The sequence below is a fragment of the Onychostruthus taczanowskii genome, unplaced genomic scaffold, assembly GCF_017590055.1.
Source record: "Onychostruthus taczanowskii isolate IOZ18803 unplaced genomic scaffold, ASM1759005v1 scaffold44, whole genome shotgun sequence".
NCBI classification, from domain to species: domain Eukaryota; kingdom Metazoa; phylum Chordata; class Aves; order Passeriformes; family Passeridae; genus Onychostruthus; species Onychostruthus taczanowskii.
The window spans coordinates 1759967-1784502 of record NW_024501903.1 but is presented as its reverse complement, the minus strand read 5'-3'; the positions used below and the strand labels follow the sequence as shown (position 1 = coordinate 1784502).

The window sequence follows — 24536 nt, the reverse complement described above, 5'->3', positions numbered from 1 at the left end:
GCTGTGGACGTGCTGGGCCCAGTCTGAATCAACTGGAGCTTTGAAAGTTTTTATGAGGGTGTGATGAGGGCACTGAGCATCAAGAGACCCTTTTTCCTCAGTAAGATGTTAGACATCATACTTCAAGACAGACAATAAGATGTAATTTGAAGGGTAACACTGAGACAGCAGATTTAAGAAACAAGTACTGTGTCAAGCCTGCTGCTTCTCAGTTATTTGACCTTTCTATGAGTTTTAACCTGTTGAAGGGTACCACACTGAAGTCTGTCAAGCCTGAACTTCCATGTCACCTAGGGTCAGATTCAGCCAGTGTATAACCACAGACAACTGCTAATTTTCTGTAATGCCACTGGTTTCCCAGAATTGAATTTTTTGTTATAAACACCCATTTTCTCCCACCTTCTTTGATTTCTAGCCTGCAGGATTTCAAAAAACAATTCAATATGTGACTGAAATGAGTTTCCAGAGTTCTTTGGGAAAAATAGTCCTGAGAACCATGAACAGATGCCTTTCTTCTCAGTGGATAATATTTCTGAACTTAACAAATGAAATTGTTTCATTTTATTTACCATATTATTGAGGAGTTGGACTGAAGAGCCATAACAATTTCCCAATCCACCTAGGGGCCACGTAACCATGAAAAATAACACATTTAAAGTTTATAGAAAAAGTAACAACTGTGCTAACTGCTTAGATAACCACTTAGATCTAATAAAGAGAAATGTTTTTGTAGGCGTGTCAAGAGAACAGTGATACAGTACAAACAAAAGCTTATAAAAGCAATAAATTAACAATATTTTCAGGGCTAATTTTCAGGCAAAAATTTGCTAATTTAATTTAGCAATGACATAAAATTGGAACACAAAATCAAAACAAAGATATTCAGGGCTAATTTTCAGGCAAGAGAAAATTTGCTAATTTAATTTAGCAATGACATAAAATTGGAACACAAAATCAAAACAAAGAAGAACTGGAACATCATGTAGGAAGACTGCATAACCTTGAGAACTGGAGTAATAGAAGACATATGGTCATGTACTGGGGCCTAAAGAAAAAAAATATGATAGAAGACAGGAGATTTGCAGAAAGAGTAGAGGTAAAACATCTGGATTCAGTTGCCAGCTGCCAGTGTACTGTGGACCAGCTGTAAGATGTGCCTGGATGAAGGCAAATGAAATCTTGAAATGTCTCTTGTTGCTGTTTCAGAACACATGGAAGAAGCTAAAGCTCCACAGAGAGATGACCTGTTCAATGTAAAAAACAATATTGATACAAGAACTAATGGAAAGATGTATGAAATGTGAAGTAGGCAATCATTGCTAAGCCAGAAATCAAACACATTTATTTTCAGCTTTGATTCCCATGCTTCTAGTAGCAGAGAACCCAAATTCATAATTCAAGGATTCCTTTCCAGTCATGTTATCAGTTATGTCCCGAGAATTACAGCTGAAAAATGTGCAGGCTCATTTACTGTCAGTAATACTTCTCCTTGCTAAAATACAAGAACCTCCAAGTAATCTTAAAGTAAAGCCAAAGTCAAGTTACCAATTACATCAGGGTTCATTAGGCTGTGCCACAGCACCACTGAACCTGCATAGTTTTCTAAACATAAATATAAATAAATATAAACAGGAAGAGGGGTTTTAATTAAGCTGAGGATCAAACAGAGGATTTCAGTAATGCAACGCCTCTCCCAGTCTGCTCTCAGCAGAATCTTCAGCCTGATCTCTGAAAAGTGAAATGGGACCCAAATCGAACAGGGGAAAACTGACTTGCATGTAAGAGCAAAACTGAAACTGAAGGTCAGGAAAGTGAGAAAGACATTTGTTTACTTTCAGAAGTAAATGTACCTTAAAAAGACAGAGCCTGAGCCTTTCTTAATGAGCTAGGGCTTAAAAGAAATCTTGGTTATGTAGGATTCTGCATCAGGATTTGCAAATGTCCTCACTCCAGACCAATTCCATAATCTCCAACTGGTAAACCACCAATAACAAGGATAATAAATGCTTAAGATTTCAAGACACAGATGTATAAGGAACCAGGGAACTAGACTTGGTAATACTACATGGAAATTAAATCCTACTGGTTCTAATGAGAAGGGAGTATGGAGAAAAAAAAAGGTAGCCTTTTGTACACTAAAGGATGCAATGCATTTAAACCAAAACATATTCAAAACATAATAATTTGCTGCATGGATTCCATTGGGTGAAGCATTTAACAAGAATGTGTGAAAACCTAATTCCCTCAGTGTTTACAATCTGAGATAAATCTAATGAACTGATGTTAAGAGTCAATAGACCATAACTTTGCAAATTTCTTCAGAAATGTGACTGATATCTTACCAGGGTAATCACAGCTCATATGGAGACCACAAAAACACATAACTTGCAAAAAAAAAAAAATCAATTTCCTTTAATGACTTGTAATGGGGACTCTGTTTGAGACTACCTATTTAGTTTTAATTAACTCTGATGCTTTTCAGCCAGGGGTCTGTTTTGGGCTGACTCACCCTACCTCCTCCTGAAATTTCAGCCAGAGATGTTTAGTCTTTTTTTTTTTTTTTTTTTATTTTTTTGGTTTTTTTTTTTTTTTTTTTTTTGTTTGGCAAGAGGGTGGGCTATGTCAGGTCTGCACTTTTTGTGCCTGTGAAAATTGACCTAAATTTGGCCAAGTCAGGAGCCTTTAAAAAAGAATCTCACTTCTCATGTTCTGGGGAGTTGTGCTAAACTTCAACAGTAAAATAAAACAGTGGGTGGGAGAATGACAGAGGCTGGATGAGATGATGGGAGAGAGGGGACATAAACAGGAAACTAGGACTGGCCTTATGAAGGTGTTGGATTGGCTGTGGGGGAGTAGAGAAAGATTTACCTAAACAGTTTGATTTGTGTGGGGACAAATATATTGGACAAACAAAACAGAAATGACAGGATGTATGGGAAGTGAGAAGCTGAGACTGAGCAAGAGATGTTCCCTATAGGACTGGAGAGATTAACTCCTCCATCTTCTAGTATATTATAAAAATAAGGAAGAAATGCTGAAGTTCTATCATGAAAATCATAGAAAATTATAGAATAAAGTAATATTTTCCCTCTTCAGTTTTGGCCAGTTTACAATGAATAAGACTTTGGAACATTCAAGAAATTAGGGGGAAGAAAAGGAGTTAAGCTGCTGTTGTTTTGAAAGGTGGATTACTGACATATCTATGAGATATCTACCTAAATTACGGTTTTGTTCACTGTGGTAAGCTCTGTATTTCCAAAGGAGACTCAGCTTACTTAAGACTCAGATTGCATAAACTTGCTGCCTAAAGACAAATTACATCAATCTCCTCTTGAGTGAATGTTCTTTTTTGAACTAAAGGAGGAAGCTGGGACCTGTGGAAAAACAGCACCAACTCAGGTAATTAAAATCCACCATAAGGAATATATTCAAAGGGCAATAATTAAGGTGGTGCAGCTGACTTCACTTTGGCATTTTGCAGCCTTCATATGCTTAGATTTGCAAATTTCATGAGTGTTCTTTCAGCCTCCTTTTTGTGCGTTTAATTAACATTGTGTATGGTTTGTATAGAGGTAGAGCCTGGAAGCCCTAGGCAAGGATTTTAAAGCTTTGCAGTCACAACACAGAATAGCTGTCAGAAGCCCAGATTTTTCAGTTACTGCTGTCTTGGGCTACATTTGAAAAACTGAGATGTATGAGCTTTGGCTGGGAGCATGAATAGCAGTGTGTAGTCCCTGATTTGTCTACTTAAACTGTGTGCTTTTTCAAACTGGAGACATGTTCTCTTTGCACCATCTCTGCTGTCCTTTGTTACTACCTTAGAACTCTAAATTCTGTGCTAATCTTACTAACATAAAGATGGTTAGTAATAATCTGTAATATCAAATGTTGTAAAATCCTTAAGCCTCACTGCTTAGAGCTCCCCAGCTGGATGTTGCAGGCTGAGTGCTGTTAACAAACAATAGAGATTGTAATTTTGTTTGGTTGTGAGTGCTTGTGGTTTTGAAGACATCCATTCTTCTTCTCCTTCCCACAGAGCTCAAAGTGACTTGGGCATGCAGCAGTGACTGTGAAAGATTCTGGCTTCTATGCATTTCTTACAGTATTAGATAAGCTGCTTGGTTTTGTAGCACATGAACCAGGTAGAACTGTCTTCCTTGAAAATGCAGGCAGGCAGTCAGGGACAGTCTGTCTGTCTTCATCCAGCAGTTCCTCTCATTGAGCTGTGGGAATCGGGCTTTCTCAGGTCAGGAACTTGTTTGAGGAGCTCAGTCCCTGTGGATGGCAGCCACATCCTGCTTCAGCTTTCTTTGGGTCTCCTGGTGCAGATCTTGGAGGTCAGTGCATTCTTTGGCAGCTATGTCTCACCCTTCTTCTTTAAACTTATTTGGTATATTTAATACAGGGGGGTTTTGAGATATGCTTTGCTTTCTGCAGCATCCTAGAAGCCTGGATAAAAGATTTGGTGAAAATTAAAAATAGATAACAGTAGGCTAAATACATTGTGATTTGATTGCCTGGAAGTCTGTAGACTTACACCTGGAAGGACTCTGGTCTAATGTGTGTGCAAATGTGTGACTGACAGGAGAATTTGGCTCAGATTGCAGACATGTGGATGAACTGCAGGATCAACACTTTCCATTCCAATTGGAATAATAAGAAAAGTAATCTCAAGCACTCAGACAAACTTTGGTTTCATCAGCTGCCTTCTTTTGGTCTGCAGTAAGTACCAGCGATCACAATTTGTATGATTAGTTTGTTAGACAAGGGAGAAGTGCTGGTGTAGATGTTCCTAATGATGTTCCTCTCTGCCACAGAAGGTGACACCACAGCAAACAAAAATAGTGGGCATAACTAAAAAAACAGTTCCTTTGCAATCAAAGTGTAAATAACACTTTGACATTATGACTTCATTGCTATATAATGCTTTCTTTGGAATTGCATTGCAAGCAAAAAGGCAAATTACTTTAAAGAAAACCCACATCTCTGTGGAGCAGAGGTCTCAAGCGTGCTATTTCTTCATTGGCCATCTTGCAGAGCAACCAGCAAACTGCAGCTTAGCCCCTAAGCCTCTCAGGAGAACTAATCTGACCTTGATGGGAGCAGAGGCTTTACAACAAATCTGGAGAATTTAGAAACAAATGGAGATCGGGTAAGAAGTAAAAGGAGTTAACCAAAATAGATAGTATCACACCAAGAGTATGTTTATTTTGTGAAATAACTGATTTTTGACAAGGAAAATGGGGTCTTTTGGGATGTCAGTGAAGTAGTTGGTGTGTTGCCACAAAGATAACTGAGCTAAACAGGCAAAAGTGAGGATTAGGGCAAGAAGGGTGACATAAACAGGTGAGGTCAAAGTTTCCTAGTTATTTGGGATTTTGCATGATTGCATCCTGTGAGCCCATTAACTCGTTGTTTTGTGCCATATTGTCAATGTTAGACTAACAGGTCATGAAGGAAGGACTCATAGGAAATATGCATGTAATCAGCAAAAGGGGCAAACCCCACTCTGTTTATTTCAAAGCTCTGTCTGGGTTGACAACTAGCAGCTGTCAGGGTGTTGTCACTGCATGTGTGTAGGCTGTGCATGGAGTTTTTTGGCTTATTTGGATATATAAAATTGTCTGTGACTGTGTGCTTGACATGATCTGCTGGTGAGTGCTGGGCAAGTGCAAATTCTGCTCTGCATACTGTCTGTAAACCTACAAAACATCTTTTTTCTACTATTTTATAAAGTAGACCGAGACTTAATTAACTGATTTTGGAAGTAGTTTGCAGAGTGGAGTTAAAAGTTAATCTCTCATTCCTCACACCATGCAAAGCAATAATTTCACTCTGCTCACTCTGAATACCTTCAAACAATTGTGCTGTTAAAAAACAAAAACAAAAACAAAAACAAAACTGACCTAGAAGGTTGAAGAAGGGGAACACTTTGGAAGTAGAGAACTTCCTATATAGGTTTTGAGGATTTGGGTTGCTTACTGAGCTGATTTATTTTTTAAAAGCACTTAAGGTAATACATTTCAGTTTATTTTCCTTTAGTATGTAAGCCTTGTAACCCACTGTGTTTGTGATCTTCTCAGTCATCACATTACCTTCCAGTGTTTGAAAAAGAAAACCAGGAAAAAAATATAGGCACTGGCCATCTCTGATTGGAATTTGTTTAATAATAGCAACCTTCTTACTTCTTTTTCATGTTTCAATAAAAATCTTCAGTTCTAGATTTAGTTATTAAGCCTGACGACCATCTGCTGAAGGAAATTTAGCTCCTTTAATAGGAAGGAACCACATGCAATTCCTACCTAGGCTAATAAAAGCTTAAGTGGCCTTACTAGTGGTTTGAATATAGTAGCATATAAGCTGAAGATAATTTTTAATAGCTCTAATTTGTATATGTACATGGTGCAGGACAAAACAGAGGTGATGAACTCTTATTATCCTACTGCCTGGCATAACATAAATGACTATCAAGGATACTGAGCAGAGGAGGATTTGGCCCACTCAGATTATTAGGTTGTTTTCCTGGCTATATTTTCAGTGCCTGTTTGTTACAGAGATTAGTCATGTATCTGCAATGCTGGATGGTTTTCCTCCATTTCTACAAGAGGATGTGCTGCTCCCAGTGGAAATAAATAAATAAGCACAGGAACTCCTGATTTTTGCAGTACCAGTGGGTGGTTTGGATGTCTGTATGTGTCATGCTGGAGCTGTGAGTTCAGGCTTGGCAAATTATTACCGGATCATTTAGGTTGGGAATTATTACTCATAACCAGTTTTATGGTGGTGCCTACAAGCCATGGCCTTGCCATTGTGGGGACTGATAAAAATGTCAGATGGAGGCCTTGATCTTGGTCTGTATAAGACATAATCCAGGTGTGATTTTCATGTATGGACATTTAATGGCATTTTAATGACTGTACAGCTTAGGCTGGGTACATGTTTTGTCTGGTTAGTTTTTAAAACTGAAATGCATCAGCCAAAGATTGTGGCATCCCTGGTGATTGTGCAGATTGTACGCAGGCTAAGAGCAGAAGAAACAGGCTAGCTGTTTCCTGTCTTTTTATGTTCATGAAGAAAGACAACACAATGAAAAATTAGGATGATTAATAAAACAAGCAGCATTTCCAGCATACCAATTGCTTCTTTGTGGCTGAGCATGATGGCACCATCCATATCTTAAATTTTATTATGGAAGCTGCAGTGGTATTCTTGTGGATTTTGTGTAGTTCTTCTTGCCAAAGGAAAGCATGGGAGAAAGCATCCCTGTGCTTGAGGGAGTTCCAGCCTGATGAACAGCAGACGATATCTGGTGATACCTGATACCCCATTGCTCCAGATTCACCACTCTGCCCTGCCCAAGGGCATTCAGTGCAGCTGGAGATGCTGCAGCTCCTAGAGAGAAACTTCTTTGTTCCATTTGAAGAAGAAAATATAAGCACCATCCCACAAAAATGATCTTTCTGCAAATGTAACTTACTGAATTTGTTTATTCTGGTGGCGTTCTCTGGCAGGAATATCTAAGGATCAAAATATTAATTTTGAAGCATTATTTTATTGGAATTTAGGTGTATAGGTTCAAAAGCATTGTCCTTCAAAATCACCAGCCCAAGTGATTTCTTTCTGGCTGGCAAAGTTTCTTGCTTTCTGAATTTTTCTTGGTGAGCAGTTCAGCTCTTGTGTTGCTTTTAATTCTGCCCATGATCCTCAAAGCAGGCATTCCTTTATCTGCATCCACTGAGGGTTGTGATCTGGAAGCTGTGCCCCAGGCACGCCTGCCTCACAGGGGACAGCACCGACCTGAACACACATCACACCACTCACAGTCACATCAGGAAACAAGTAAATAAATAACCACAGCATTGCAGTTAAGTAGTCAAGATAGCTTGGACCAAGACTAGAATGTCCCTTTTCCCTGCAGTGTCTTCTAACCTTTTATGCTTCTTCTTTTTGGCATAGTAATTTCTAAACAGTTTGTTGCATTGTGACAAAATTCATGTAGCTGTTTTTCTTGTGATTATTTCCTTGGGCACTTTCATGCTTTTTTGCAGTTCTACTTTAATCTTCACTTCAGGCACTGCTGGGTACACTCTGGTGATTATTGCTGTGGCAGTTTAAGATGTGGCTGCTCGTTCTGCCCCTCTGGTGTGGGGTACTGCTTCACCTCACAGCTGTCAGAATGAACAGGTGCTGAGGCTTCTGCCTGACGACAAAACCAAGCCAGTAGAAAACTGATAAAGATGCATCTGAATTAAGACACTTGGTTTTGGAGAGAAGCAGGCAAAATGCAGGCACACATTTCCTTCTGCTGACTTTGGTGGAGGAATGAGTGCACCCTCAGCAAGTCTGCAGATGACACAAAGATGTGTGGTGCAGCTGATGTGCCTGGAAGATGGGATGGCACCCAGAGGGACCTGGACAAGCTTGAGAAGTGGATCTATGGGAGCTTAATGAGGTTAAAAAGGCCAAGTGCAAGATTCTTCATGTGAATTGGGCAGCTCCTGGTATCAGTACAGACTGGAGAATGAATGGATTGATTGCAGCCCTGAGAAGAGACTTGGGAGTGCTGGTGGATGAGAGGCTGGACGTACCTGACAATACTCACAGCCCAACTGTGTCCTGGGCTGTAACCTGCAGGCAGCAGGGCAAGGGAAGGGATTCTGCCCCTCTGATCTTGTGAAACCCCACCTGGAGTATTGAATCCAGCTCTGGGGTCTTCAGCATGGAGGGGACATGGATCTGATGAGTGCTGCAAAAATTATCAGGATGTTGGAGCACCTCTGCTGTGGAGACAGGCTAAGAGCATTGGGGTTGTTCAGCCTGGAGGAGAGAAGGCTCTGGGAAGACCTTCCAGTCTCCTGGAGGGGCACCTTCCAGTGCCTAAAGGGGCTACAAGAGGGCTGGAGAGGGACTTTTGACAAGGGTATGAGGTCAGAGGACAAGAGAAAATGGCTTTAAACTGAAAGAGGGTACATTTAGATTAGATACCAAGAAGAAATTCTTCCGTGTGAGGGTGGTGAGGCACCATCACACATTTCCCAGGAAGCTGTGGCTGTCCGTCTCCTGGAAGTGTTCAAAGCCAGGCTGGATGGGGCTTTGAGCAACTTGGTCTAGTAGAAGGTGTCCCTGCCCATGGCAGGGGGTCTGGAACAAGACCAAGTTCCAAGTCAGACCATTCTATGATTCTACGGGAGCTCCAGCCTGAGGTACCAACTAACAGCTGCAGAATGAAAATGTCTTAGACTGATGCAGCTGTTGCTAAGTGACTGAGCCAAATATAGCATTTTAATTTAGCATTTTAATTTAGCAAATTTCACGCATTAATATAGCATACAGGTGTTAATTTTTTACGTTAGCTATAAATTTGTTTATGGGGTTTTTTTTCACTTTGCATTTGAGACTGTCTAGCAATAATGACAGGAAATAAATTGAAAATTAATTTGTCTGGTTTCACCATTTTTTCTTAGCTTGTCCTGTGGTATGGTTTGCATCTTGCCTTTTGATTCCTTAATTGCAGTTTGCACTTGAGAAAACCCTCTAATACTTGAATTGCAATCTAGCCTCAGTTAGAAGCAAATGACATAATTATTTGGGAAACCAATCAGGAAGCATTCAAATCTTCCTTGGTGACGTGCCTCCTTTAGTTGTACAGCTTGTTTCCTTCTGGATGGCAAACGTCAGCGTTAAGATTAGCCTGGCACTGTGAAAGTGCTTACTTGGCATTTCATCACCAGAGCGAGCACTGCTGGATTTGTGATGCTGCTCCTCTGCCAACGTCCAACGGGTTTAGGCACAGCAGCCCTCACATGTTCGTGCTGAAACCTGGTCGGCTCTGAAACAGCATGTTAGAACAAGAGCCAACAGTTTGATGCACAGCTGAGAACTCAGAGACTGATACAGATACCTGGCAACTGGATACCCATGAGAATTAAAGAGCTGAACTGAAAGAGATTAGGCAGCTCTTTGTACATTCTCCCCTGCGAAGCGGCGTCAAGAACTGAGAGCTTCATTGTTTTGTAACCACTTGTAAACTAAAGGGGGAAAAGAATTACTTCAGCATTGGCTTCTTGAATATGGTTTGATGGAAAGTGCTCTTCCCAGAAATATAGCCACGCAGGCAAAATAAGAAATCTTCAATACACAGATTTCACAACGGAGCATTGTCCATCCTGAAGCTTCAATGTTTCCAAATCCGGTTTCCCTTCAGCAAGTAGCTTTGCCCTCCTGTTTCAAGCACAGTCCACATACATCACAGTTGGCTCACTTTCTGCACTGTTTTTTGAAAATCATTTACCTTGGACCTCTAGGCCCTTTTTCTCTAGACAGCCATTTGTAACTTCATCTCTGTGTGTGATAAAGGCCACTGTCACCAGAGAATCAGTTTCAGTATCACAGTTTCCTGCAGGGCTGCTCTCTGCAACGCAAAGCCTGTGGACAGAGGCCACCAATTGTAAATGGCAATATTAAAAGTTTCTTCCCTATAGTTCACCTGCCTGCTGAAGATTAGTTCTCTGTATGACTGCAGGCCCAGGTCCCTTGTGCAAAGTTTATATTTGCTGCAATTGGAAGCTTTCAGAGGCAGCTTAAAGGATTGATTTAGTCTGAGAGCAGAAATGGGAAGTAGGAACTCCTGAATTCAAAAAGCATTATTGCAGTAGTTTTGCTGCAGAGCCTGAGGCTACGGATTGAGCTCTTACCTAATTTTCCCCATCTGCAATACAGTTCCTAGGATAGTTTGGTGATTAGTTTATGCTGATGAAGTTAATTACTTGGTAAGTATGTAACAATTTAATGAGAATCTGTGCATATCCCAGAAAATGTGGCAAAAAGAAAGGCAAAATAGCCATCCCTAAAACTGTTAATTAACAAACTGAGACAAGATGGTGAGATTCAGGATAGAAACCTCATCAGAGATCTTAAGGCAAATTACAGCCAGTGCAACTTGACATCCCTCTGACTGCAAAGGCAACTGGACATGAATGTAAAGCTAGACGTTGGTATGTTCCTGAAACCTCAGTTTTATCCTGGCAGTTTTGCAAGACTTATGTGGTATGCTGAGGCAGCCACTGAAAAAACTCAGGGGGTTGTATGTTGTTATTTAGCAGTTCCTGCAGGTATATCAAGGAATCAATAGGAAAGGATTATGCAATAAAATAATTTATTAAGCTTTCCTGTGTCCTGCAGAACAATCCATGACTCATCAGCGATTTGGACAGCACGGAGATGTACATCATATCAAAGGAATTCTGCAGGGCCAGCTCTCTTGGCAGGCATGTTGTGATCTATATCTCTAGTGTAACTCTGGTTATAGTGTGACCAACCAGTATAATTAAATTATCAGTTATCCCTGTCCTCAGACAAATTGCCCCTGAGCTTGTATAGCTCCCTCTATTGGGTAAACTATCAAAGTCACTCTCTACCCTGAAAAATGGTTGTTCCATCTCTCAAGCTTTTTGATGAGTTAATAACTTGAGTTATCTTGCTGTTTCTATGATATTTTGTCTGCTCCATGTCATTTCAGATTATGTTGCTGAAGACCTTTACTTTGCACTTTAATAAAATTTCACCGCACTGTTTGAAGCTGCCATGAAATCTCAAATTCAATGCAGTTTTTCCAAAACATTTGAAGTCAGCTACTCTATAATCTTTCTGTTGTGATCCACTAAAGTCCTCTTGGACACAATGCAAATAGGTAGAAGTGAAGGACAGAGGTTTCACGTTTTCAAAGCTTGCTTGTGAAACATCCAAAATGCCCAGAGACACCATGTCTGTCAGTGCTCTGCAGTTTTTGGTTGCTATTCATGTAACCCAGTGAGGCAGAAGAGCAGAGATAAGGGAAAGAACAGGGGAAGATTCCTCTCTGCAGTTTATTCTCCAGGGTTTTATTCAGTCCAGTTTTAAATGGCTGAAGCTACTGAAGTGATTCAAGCTATGACATTTTGGCAGGGTGTGAAACAAAATCTGGCAGAGGTGCTATGACTGAAGGGCTGGTTTTGTACTCTGAAATGTGTGTCAAATCTTTCACTGGCTTCAGTCAAAACAGAATCAGCTCTTCAGAGTAATTCAATTTGAATAAGCTCAGCAAAACCAGCAAAAGAATATACTTTTGTGATGCCATTACACTGTTACAATCTTGCTCAGCCTCACCCTCCTCTGTTTACAGTGTCCTCCCATGCAACTAAGACTTTCTGCATAGAAAAATGAGCTGCTTTTGTTAGGTTTTGAGTAATAAATAATTCTGGATTAGCAGTCTCTGTCTGATGTCTCATTCATACTGTCTTTTGCATTACCTAGCTATGTTTTTAAGCACTGACACTGGAAGTGAAAACTCTCCAGGGGCATTCTGTAAAAAGCCAATAGAGAGGAAAAGCTAATTGATTTTAAAATTATCTTTATTATTATTTTCCTTGAATGGTAGCCCATTAAACTTGGGGAGTCCCTAATGAAAGGTAAATTTAGTGCACTCTACTTTTTCCACACTTCCAGAGCTGTGTCCCCTTGATGTTATGCTTTCTTTTTTATTTCTCCCCACTTATAGGTAAAAGAAATTTTTTTTAAAAAAATAGCATAGTTCAGAATAATTTGGATTAAGTTTCAGTAGTGTTATTCTTGTTTTCTTACTGGTTCAGCAGGAGTTGTTGAGCCCAAGAAATGCATAAATCTATTTCTACTGTGTTCTTCCATGTTCTCACAGAGGAGGATTTTTCTCATCATAAACCACAATAAAATGAATGGAAAAGTGATTCTGAGTGTCTGTTATAAAACTATTGTTACTATGTAAGCTGAATCCTGGAAGGAAAACCTGTCACAGACTGTTGGGAAACCTGTCCTAGGTAGCAAATTTACATTTTGGGCAGTATTGAGGGTTTTTTTTTTTTTTTTTTTTTTTTCTGATTTCTTTATATTAAGGAGCAGAAATTAAAGTCATGGTTCTGGGACAGTGCAGAGAACCAGTTCACACCTGAGGCCAGGACAATCACCCAAACAGTTCTAAGAGGGCTGTGCCACACAATTTCACAGGTCAGGTCCTTGTACTGGTGGCTGAACGACAGCCAGCAATCATAGATTGTTCTGTGATTTCTGCAGGTATTTTGTCACTTGGGAGACAGGTTCTCATGCTTGAGATGTTTGCCTGCCTGCCATTACTATGCTACTTTCCACACTTCCTTCACTGGCAGCAATTCCTTCATGCTCCAAAGGCCCAAGTGAATGAGCAGTATTTATGACCTCCCTTTCCCTCCCCTCCCTCTCAGCAGTGCCCCTCTTGTTCTCCCTGGGGGCCGCGTTCTTTGTCTGCTGCTGTCCGTGTTTTGTAAAGCAGAGCTGCTGCCACGATTCTTCACTACAAAAGTGGTGAAGTGAAGATGTCCAGATGGAATGGGATGCCCAGAGAAGCAGTGGATGCCTCATTCCTTGGAAGTGTTTGAGGCCAGGTTGGAAGGGGCTCTGAGCAACCTGGTCTAGTGGAAGGTATCCCTGCCCATGGCAGGGGAGTTGGGACAAAATGGTCTTTAAGGTCCCTTCCCACCCTAATCATTCTAGGATAATTTCCAGTCCAGATGGGACATGGATCCCTAAAGGAGTGTCTAGACTGTATTTATTCACATCCTTGCCTTAGATTGGCTGGTGGGATGGAGGGAGGAAAGGGACTTTCAAACTGAGGTGAATGATTAAATGAGGCTGGGAGGTGGAAGGAAGGGGAAAGGAGAGGAAGTATGAATGAGTAGATGTTTCTTGATACAGCTGGAGAAGAATAGGGGCAGGCAGGGATAGGTGTTTTTTAGACTGCAGACAGAGGGAAGCTGATGTAGGGAACCATAGCTATGACTGCAGTTGCGAGATTGAAAGACAAAATTCAGAACCAAATTCCGGTTTTTGGAGCACATCGGTACTGTTTTTAATATCTGAAAACAGGCTCTTCTGTTATGGCACTCATCTCCACAGATTCTTGCACAGATTGATTTACAATACAAATGGTCAGTGGTGTGAATTATTATAGCTCCAGTGACTGACCCAGTGTGTTTGAAGTTTATACCTCCACCCACAAAGAAGAGCTTACAGCATTTAAATATGTTTTTTTACCTAAGATTACCAGTGCCTACTAATATTTTTCCAAAACCCAAACTATTAAGATCATTGAGAGAACATAAAAAACTTAAGCCAAAGCTGTGATTCTGTACAGCTCCAAAGAAACTCACTGTGCAGGGTAAAACTCCCCCCTTGCTTTTAAGCTTGAATTAGCAGTATGCCTCAAAACTCAGATATATGGCTTAAATTCGTCTGTTAGCTAATGAATCAAAGACTGACCTCACTGTTAAGCCATTGCCCATCTGTATTTTATGACTTCCAGAGATACACAAGGCTTCCAGAATCAGTCACTTGTGGCTTCCCTAGTATTCCCCGACTTGCTGACTGCTCACCAAAGCACTGAGTGCTCTTAGCTGTCTCTGTGCAATTTCCTGGCTAAAGGAGATCTGGAATGTAAAAGTGTATTCATCACCAGAGGTTTTGCAAGATTCCAGGACTTCAATGAAGCGGTAAGAGATTATTTAAAATTGGAATGGCATGAAGGTTCCTGTGAGATTTCAACCAACTACAGGGTAACTTAACCAACAAGGAAGTAACCCATAAAAAGAAACAGAATTATTTGGGATTTAAGCATCAAGAAAAAAAAAAAAAGCAAAAAAAAAAAAAAAAAGGCACCAAGTTGTAATTACTGTTATAACTGTACCAGGCAGATCCTGACCCTTTACTGTGAGCTTCTCAGTACAGAAACAGAGGACTTAGTGGCAAGTGGGAACGTGTACAGTATGATGCCTTAACCATTTATCTGGAATGAAACAACTGCATAGAGTCAAATACTGAGAAATGTTTTTGCATAAGCTGGATTTTCTACTTCAGTCCTAAGATCAAAAAAATGTAACTCAGAGCCAGCTTTGCTAAGATGGTGACCCTGGTTCTTACTTCTATATTTGAACTTATTCTAGGGCAGAGAAATCATAGCAAAGCTTTCTACAGGATGGTAGGAGGTGCTTGTTCATGTTAAATATGCATCAGAGGTAATCTGCTGTCTGTGTACATTTTGGAAATGATTTTAACCTCTGTTGTGATGGGTATTGCATACCATCTAACACCAGGATATATAAGATAAGAACCAGATGCTACTTTGTGCTAGTCAGGTGTTCTGGCCCTTTTTTTTTTTTATTTTTTACTTTGCTTTTCTGGCACTAAAACTCCTTAAAATTTACTGAGGAAATAAAAGATTGTTGCTGTCATGCTTTTGTGTGTTTGTTTAGCAAAAACATTTGTGCATCATAGATTTGTGTCCAGAAACACATTCCACACTGCTTTAGTGTACTGCATTATCTGGACAAAATGAAAAGGAAATAGTTGTGATGTGAAAGTGTTTTACATACATTTTGCAGAGCTGTACAAACTTATATGATATGTGATGAATCATAGTCTGTCTTTTTCTTCACTTCACACCACTATAGCAACATTACTTTGCTGGATTGACTTCTGATTTACTGGGTGAGAAACCTCCAGGCAGTAGTGTGCTGACCCACCATCACCTTCAGTTTTGCTTGCTGGTGCTTGCTGTTTCTTCATCTTCACAGTATGATATTTAGCTGAGGAACTTTGTAATTTTGTGTTGTATAACTATAGGACTCCATTTTTCTTTTTATCTTTTTCCTTTCCCTGCTACTAAAATCCAGAGACCTGTAATTAGTTTTCAAGTCATTAATGAACTCTGTTTTCTTCCATGTGGGCTGAGTCCAATTTGTCTCTGTTTGCTTGAGCAGATTAAATGAGTGGACAGGTTATTGCAGGTGACTAAGTGGGCACATCCTAACAAGTTACTGTCCCTCAGCTAAGCTTCAGCTCCTGTGATTTCACATGCTCTTGTGTTCCTCCTGCATCGTGTCAGCCAAGGTGTTTGGGGATTTGATCTGGGTAAAAACACCTAGGAAAACTCCTAGGTAGACCAGTTCTTTGATCCCTTCCATTACATAGCTGCACAAATAGCTGTGTTGGCACAGTGCAGGGAGTAGCTCAGGAACAGAGATGCACAGCAGAGTAAGAACTATTGATACTGGTGCTGCTGACAAAGAAGAAATCATCAGGCTGTGCCCCACGGCAGTGTACTGCTTGTTCTGCTGTGTGTCTGTAGGGGAGGAAAACGCAGCTCTTAAGTGATCACTGTGAAATCGATTGCTCAACTCAGCTGGTCTTTGAGGCTGGGGTCTGGTGCCAGGCTTCTTCCCACAGAACACAGGAGACCCTTTTGAGGTGTAAGAAATGCCCTTTTTCCTCCATATTGGAAAAGGGCCATCTGACTTGAGCCTGAGTGCAAGGCAAGATGGATCCTTTGCTGAACACCCCTGAACACTTAGGTGTGAGTGCTTAGAAATGCAAATAAAGAGATTTGCATTTCACTCATTCCTTTCTGAAGTACCAAATTCTGGTTTGCAGTGATAGCTTTCTATCCTGTTCTTATGCTGTTCATGGATGTCTTCCTCCTTTCATTCAGGGACTCTCTCTGAAATATCCAGCAATAGTTTCAGACAAATGAATCTTGAACTTTGGGTAATTCAGAAAACTCTAAGTATTGTAATTCCTGGATATCTCATTAGGGTTCCACATTACCACAGAGTAGGAAAATAGCAAAACGTAAGGATTCTTAAGGTTTTGGTGAGATTCCTTGGCAGCAAATATACAAAGGTTTAATCGAAAGAATTTCTGAACTGAGTTAACCTGTGCATTGATTGTCCCCTCTCAGCTGTCTCTTCTCAAGGCTGAACATGCCCAGCTCCCTCAGCCTGTCCTCACAAGAGGGATGCTCCTGTCCCCTCATCATATTTGTAGCTCTTTGGGCAGGTGCTTTGGGCAAACACTATAGCTACACAGCCCACTCCAGGAGCTCCATATTTCTCTTGGACTGAGGAGCCTGGCACTGGTCACAGCACTCCAGATGGAGCTCTCCAGGGCTCAGTAGAGTGCATGCAGTGTATATGGACCAGGCCTTGGGTCAACCACTGCAATTCCCTGACTTATCCATTCTCCATGTGGTTGAATGAATGTATTTGGTAAAACATCTTGTCAAACAGGCATGTTTTATGGAGTATTTTGGGCTGTTCTCTTGTCTGGCTTCAAATTTTTTTTTTTTTTTTAATTGTTAGCGTGCATCCATGTTTCTGAAAAGGTTTTGGGATCTCAAGTGAGGCACAAAAAGGCAGTCACTCTTCAGCTCCCAGTTCAGGGCCAAAGGGTAACTCTTGGGTTTTAACTCCAGCTTTGATGGAGTACCCTTTATGGATCCAGGATTTAAGCTGAGCTGCATGGCTTTTGCCTCAGTTCATTCCCTCCTCCCGACCCTCCCCAGCAACAATCCTGTAAACTCCCGTGTATCTCGGATTCTTGACACAGTCTGATCCTGTCTTTGAAGTGATGGGACTGATACATATTACCCTACTACATAAAAACGTTTATGTTGCAACCAGACTAGGGACAGCGGATGCTTGAGGGAGCTCATGCAATCTGCCTGTGCGTGTGGATTTGAATCCTATGTTGAATACATCCGACAGAGGGAAGTGCTTCCAAGTGTGCAATTCCACAGCAGGTTCAGCTGACTGAAATCAGCTCTGTGGCATTCCCACTCCCCCTATCAGTCCCAGACTCGAATTCTCGCTTCCTCCATTTGTTTACTTTTGCGATGTTAATTTTCTGCTGGTTTAGCTCCCGAACAAACTTATCACGGGAACCGATAAATGTTGGCACAAGGGGGAAGGGCGAGACTGTGGCAGCGCTGTCTTAATCTGTCGTGTGTAGGGGCACGCTGTCTCGCTAAAAGCTTGTCTCCCTTTTGCCTGTATCTGCTTCACTGCAACATTTCCCCTTCGTACCTCTAGAGAGCACGTCCCCAGAACACCTCAGCATGCCCGTGCTCCCTTCTCGAGAGCCCTGCGCGCAGTCAAACCCCTCCTCTTTTTCTCTCCGGGCACAGCACAAGCGCGGAACCGAAAACTCCTGTTAACTAGGGTGACAAGTTTCCAGCAAGCTGTGGATCACGGGGAGAGGGGACACCCGGATCCCGGCAATATAAGGTATAGACGCCTCGGCTTGTGCAACACCAGCAGCAGGGCAGAGCTCATTTTATTCTTGCCTTTTTTGGATCTGCACGCACGCAGACCTCAGCACAATGGAGCCGGCTCCGCGATAGCGCAGCGCGATACGAGCAGCAGAAATAAAGTCATCGCAGCGCCGTTCGCCAAGGGTGCATTAGCCGGCGATCCACTCCCCGCGTGGCAGCTCCGCTGATGGCGTGATCGCCCAAGACTCCTACGTCCCAGGCAGGCCAGCGCCGCTCCCGCCCTCTGCCCGGCGGAGCTGCGGGGCTCCGGGAGCCGCCGGCAGCCCAGCACGGCGGAGCACATCCCGAGGCAGCGCCGAGGCGCACCGCGCTCCGGGGTCCCGACCTGCTGCGCCGCGAAGGTACCACCCCCCTCCCAAAAAAACTTTCCACCGCGGGCCACTCGGCTGCGATGCCGCGCCCCGGCCGCCGCCGAGCCAAGCGGCAAGGACCTGCCCCCTAGCCCGCACCCCCTCCCCGCCCCGGCGGGCCCGGCTGCCCACCTTGGCGGCAGGGGGGCTGCGGGGCGGGCCCCCCGGAGCCAATGGCCGCGGCAAGGCGGGCAGGGTGCGGGGGGCGGCGCCGGGCCGACAATAGGGGCGGTGTGGGCAGCGGGGCCGGGCGGGGAGCCGGGCAGCACCTTGCGGCGGGCGGAAGGTGAGTCCCGCCGCGCCGGCGGAGGGGATTTCCTCCCTTGTTTTGTAACCGGGAAGTTTGCGCAGGGGTTGAGCGGACGGGTGCGTTCTTCTTCTTCAGCCCATCTCTTCCCCCCTCCTTTTGAAATTTTCTTTTAGAAGAGGGTACTGACCCTGCTTTCCCCCTCCTGCCTCCCCGGCTCATTCATTTAACAAAGGGAGTTGTTCTCAGCCCTCGGGCTTTGCGAACGGGGAGCCCTTCGGAGCTGCATGTTTGGGGTCCCGGCGCAGAGGCTGGGCTGGAATCGGGGCTCAGCCCACAGTTTTTGCCAAGCACCCCGTCCTGGCTTCGGCTGGAGGGGCGGGCGCTTTGGGCAAACACAAAGAATTGAGGAGCTGGACCCATGCTGGGCGATGGGGTGATGAAGCCTCGGGCTTTGTGTGGCTGGTGAAGGAGGGATGGAGAGGTGGGAGCTTGTCTTTTAACCCCTCAGCCCGCGCGTGTGTACGAAACCGTGGCTTTTTTGCTAGTAAAGTACTTAAAAGCAAAGCTGAACTTTGGGATCGTGGCATAATTCAGATTGGAGGGAACGTCAGGTGGTCTCTAATCCAGCCTCGTTCAAAGGAGGGGCTTCTGCCTGGGGAGTGGGGAGCAGTGAAGGGACATCGGAGATGGGTGGCACCTCTGGGTGCTCTTGAATGCACCTGGGAACTCGAAGGAGGAGGCAGCACCAGCAGGACGAGACTTCGGAGGCAGTAGCGCTCCTGTCTTCTACTGTGCAAGGAAATGCCCCAGTCCGCAGCTCTCCCATGCCTGCAGTCCCTGGTCTTGCTGCTTTTGTTATCCAGAGGGTTTAAAATTCATGATTGTTGGGAATAGCTGGCTCCATCCGTATGTGTGTCACGGTGCATCTGCTCCTGCTGAGCATTACTTGATTCTTATTTCAACATTGCCTCCAGGAGTTTTTTTCTTCAGGAGCAAGATTTATAAATAGGTGTCAAAACCTGGCTCTTGCTTGGGACTGGCTGTAAGGCGTGTACTTTATGTGGTGACTAGGCATGAGAGATGTATCTGTGTAGAACAACCATAAAAGCTGTTCAGTTAGCCACTCTTTCCTTTTTCAAAGTGAAAGCAGGTATTGTAGCTGGGCGAAATGGCTGTGTCGGGCACAGACGGAAGAATGTTTGTTTTCTTTGCTCGCAATTACTCTTTGCCCGGTTGCTTAGGGATGCCTTTCACTGAACCACCTCCCCCTCCTCCATACCTGGAGTTTCCCGGTGCTGCTGCGCACATTACCTGGCCAAGCCGGGAGCATCTTCCTGTCTGCTGCTCCAATATCTCTTAGTGTGGGTGTGTTGGTCTTGCTCCCAGCTTTATAGGGTAAGGCTGGAAAAACTCCTCCCTGTGGAACAGTTTGCGTGTGTGTCCACTGGATGCTTGGAGACTGCTTTTCCCCGTGCATTTTTTTGTGGGTAAGTCAGAGAAGTGAAGCTCATCTCTGCGCAGGGAACAGAAGGTATGGTGGGAATTTGAATGTCTAAATACTGATGGTATTTAACTCTGGATTGCCTGTTTTGTGCCACAGAATTTGTTCTCAGCTGTACTGTAGAACAAAGCTGGAGTCTAAGACTGGACAATAAACCGCCAGGTGAATTTTTTTTTAGCCTTTTTTGAGTCCTGCATCTTAAAATGGGATGATATAACTGCCCTTCTTTGATTTGGAAATGAAAGCCAAAAATAAACTTGAAGAGGAAAATGCTGTTGTAGCATGATGGCAAGAGTGCTTTTACTGGTTTTTGAGGAATATTATGTGCTCTGGATGTTGCTCAGAAAAAAAAGAATAGGGAAAAGTGAGGCTTTCAGTTCGTGCTTTTCTGTGCATCATGGGCATATAGGAAGACATATGTGACAAGTCCAATATAACTGCCACAAGTGAAAATATATTGCTTGTTTATTGTGTTTCTGACTGCCTTGCTTGCACTGGGTTGAAAACTGATGCTAGCTCTCTTTGCTTGAGGGGTCAAAGAACTCTTTTATTATCCTTTTCCAGGTCTCTGAAGGGAGACCTTTTCTCTCAGCTTTGATTCCAATGCATGAATTTCACCAGTTTGCTGACTAGTGTCTTGTCTTTTTATAAATGTGAGCTGCAGTATGGCTTCTTTTCTTCTTTTTCCCTTTTGTGCACCTGTCTCACTTCCTTGGTGTGGGAAGGTTTGTAATTTCAAAAGCTTGTTGCTATGGTCCAATTTCCTTATGTGCTTAAGAGTGTACAGAACAACCTAGAGCTGAAATAAACTTTTCTCAGTTGAAAAATACAGAAATGATCCAGAGCTCCACCCTCAAAGTGTTCTGGTTTTACAGTTCATCCTGCCAACAGCAGATAACAGAAGCAAATAGACTTTGTAAAGGAACTGACCAGTCTTGGTGAGGATGTGCAAGACACAAACTGAAACTAGACAACTAAAAATCAGCCATATTTCTTAAAAGCCTAGTCAGCCATTAGCCCTCTGACAGGTGCAAGAATGCCTACTGTTGGCTTTTTACCTCTATGGGAAGGAAAAATGATACTGTGCCCCAGAACTGTACTGTGTCAAAGAGTGTTTTTCTATACTTAGCAATAAGCCGAACTAATTTTCTCAGCCTGATGTCTTGGCTTGTATAGGAATTGAGGACAATGTAAGCATGTTCTGCTTGATGCTGAGAGCTTGCTCTTGTGGAAAAAATAGTCCAGTGTGTGGTTTGTCTTATGCACTTGCACAGCTCTCACCTGGGAGGAGCTGCTTTGCACCCCTGTTGCCAGAGATGGGAATGGCTAGGTCCATTTCCCTTGGTGGCAGCAGAACTGGGACTGTCAGCCAGTTCTCACTGATGCAGCACAGAAATCAGCGATCAGTTTTTCCCATCTGAGGTTAAGGCACATGATGCTCTTTGGGAGTAAATAGGTTAAAAGTACCTGATGCTGCTTGTACTAATCAGGTTTTTATGCAAACTGAAGTTCAAGTTTGAAATTCCTGCCCTTGGGTGCAGTTATACACAGCATGTGCAGATGTGATGTAGCTGTGAGGGGTAACGCTCAGTGCTCCAGTGGTGATGACTGCTCCTGGCTTTGTGCAGGAAAGGGAGCTGACTGTTGTCCCATCTCACCTCAGGCATATCCTCAGAGCTGTGGATGTCTTTGTGTCCTTCCATGGTCTGTCTTCTTTTTGGCACGTGACACTGGTGTACATGTCCCAATTTCAGGGCCCTTCATGGGATCCATTTGGTGAAAACATGGACGCTCCAAATTCAAAACCTGGTTGCTCTGAGCTGAACATGTTTCCCCAGGCTCCCAGTATGATCTGCAGAGAGAAAAAAGCCCTTTCAGGATGTGCCTTGTGTCACCCTCCCGTAGGTATTTTTAAAATAGGTCAGAGAGTTGCACTCTAAAAATGCTGATTCCTGTTGTAGTCTCCCTGGTCTCTTGTCTGCTGTGTGTTGTGTTGTATATTGGAGCAGCTGAGAGGAGTTTTACCTGCTCCTCTCACTTTGGGGATGCAGGCAGCGTTGCTAACAAATCCATCCACAAAAACACTGTTGTAGTGTGGTTTTTCACCCTTCCTCTTCATTTTAGCATTTTTTGGTTGGGATGGGGGAGGAGGAAACAAAAAAAAAAAAAAAAAGTCCAAGTATTCAGTTCTGGTTTGTGTACTAATACACTCTTTCAGGATGACAATCCAAGTGTTCCGGCTTCCGCTTGTACACTATCAATCTCTTGTGTGTAGTCTGAGATGCAGGTTAAACAATAACTTCTCCTCCATGGTTTCTTTCCTTCTTGCAATCTGTACTCTTTGGACCTGCCATATAGCAAGTTTGTTTTACTCTTAAGCTGGTATAACTGCCTTCAAGCCACTCTATTTCTTACTTCCTGTCAAAAGTCAGAAGTGGTGCTGAATTAGGCAACCTTGTATCCTCTTAGGTTTAAAGAAAGGAAGAGAAAAAGGTGACTGGTGTAGAAAAAAAAAAAGTCTTAATTTTTGAAAATTGGGCCAAATCATAAGACTGCAGAAGTAGTAACCAAATGTACTTTCTGGAAAGAAATAATTTCCACCAAAGTAGCCCTTTGTGGTCCCAACTACTATGTGAGAGACAGTGCACAAAATATATTGTGACTGCCTTGAAGCATATGACATCCAGCTGCAAATAGTTCCTTGATCTCCATGGGCCTTCAGCTGTGGGGCTGTGAGGAAGTCAAGTGGAGAGTATGTGCTGCAGGCAGGTGGGGCATAAAGACTTGTGTCATGCCTTTTTTTTTTTTTTTTTTCATTCTTTTTCCATAAAGTTTGTCCACCTGTAATCTAAAAGGAAAACGGGGGAGGAAAATAATTGCTATTCAGGTTGTGAGTGTTTCGGGAATGGAGAAGTCTTGCAAGTTTACCTTAAGGCTTTGTTTCCTGCCCTTGTGAGCTTGCTGTGTGTAGTTACAGTGTCTGCCCATGGTTTACTGCTCATGGCTCTTGATGACTTTCCAGGTGGCAGCAGAGAGAAGGAAAATCAAATACAAAAGGTTAGGAGACAGTTTGTCACCCTGGCTTGCTAAGGTCACAGCATGGTTTTGAGCTACTTATTCTAAGCATCAGGAGGGCTTTGAACTATCACCTTTCTTAATGACTGCAGTGGCACACCAGTATTTTAGATGATGCTTCCCTTACAAGGCAAAGCCCATTTCTCAGGGCTGATGTTCTATTCATGAAGTAAGAGCTGGAGTGAGAAATGTTTTTAATTGAACCAATGACTTGCATCAGGTGTTTGTTTCTCCTGATTTGCATGTAGTGTAATGCAAAATACCTTGTCACTTATTTAGCATAAAGAAATCACAAAATAGATTATTGGTACCTACACATTCCCAAAAGAACATTCTCTGCTGATCCTAAAATAAGAGTGGCTTGGCCTCTTAACCCAGTCTCTTTTGAGACTGGGTTAAGAGAAATTGCTGTGGAAAGAGTAGAAAAGTGATTCCTTTTGTAAAACTTGTATTTAATTTCCCCAGCTATCTGTAAGTAAACATTATGCAGTTTTGCCAACAAGTTCAACTTGAGGGCTTTGTGCCAGGATGATTCTATGATTTGCCTTTAGTAGGTATTTCAAGAATGCCTTATTTCAGTCGTGCTTTGAGAGGATAGAAGTCACAGCTGAATGTGGAATTCATGTGCTTCCAGAGTTCAGACCTGTTTGGGGTGAAGCAAAAGCTGATTTCCTTCAGTAGCAGAAGGGAGGGGATATTCCAATCCCTCTTTCCCAATTCTCTGTACACTGCTGAAGCTGTTAGATTCATTCAGCTCAAGGCCCTGTGCTTACCTGTGTGAGGTGTTTGAGGCTGTTATAGGGCTCTCTAATGCCAGCATTGTCGAGGTAGAGGAGGGAAAAAAATGAGGCTAGGCTCGTTATGTATCCTCTGCTTTTCTTGCTCATGAAACTGGTCACCTGAGCCTGAACTCCTGTGTCCCTTCACAATAGAAGGTAGATTTGTCAGGTAACAGCTGCAAAGACCAGGGAGTGCACAGCACAAAGAGGGATTAGCAGCAAATGGACACATCAAGATTCAAAATGCAATATTGATTAGCTCATTAAAATTAATAAGACACTCAATTATCAAAGTCCTATTACATTTTGCAGTTCTTCTGGAAATAGAAAAATTTATATGTCCTTATCCTTTCAGGAATACATTACACCAGACAATTTTAATGTCATTTTCCTCTGCAAACCACAGAATGTGTTAACTTTTAATAGAGCCCAA

At 42.7% G+C, this 24536-nt stretch overlaps 1 protein-coding gene across 5 annotated transcripts in view; it reads left to right on the top strand.

The window, feature by feature from the left end:
* PAK1 (p21 (RAC1) activated kinase 1) overlaps nucleotides 1-24536 on the top strand; it is a 102067-nt gene that overhangs the window by 7978 nt on the left and 69553 nt on the right. For 2 of the 5 annotated variants that reach the window (XM_041414202.1, XM_041414203.1), the window contains exon 1: nucleotides 18620-18784. The exons of 1 other annotated variant lie outside the window; for it this stretch is intronic. The gene's annotated coding sequence lies outside the window, so the exon portion shown is untranslated. Of the gene's footprint in view, nucleotides 1-18006; nucleotides 18490-18619; nucleotides 18785-20147; nucleotides 20236-24536 lie in introns of those variants that run through there. 2 more of the 5 variants (XM_041414199.1, XM_041414206.1) reach the window with 2 other exon arrangements.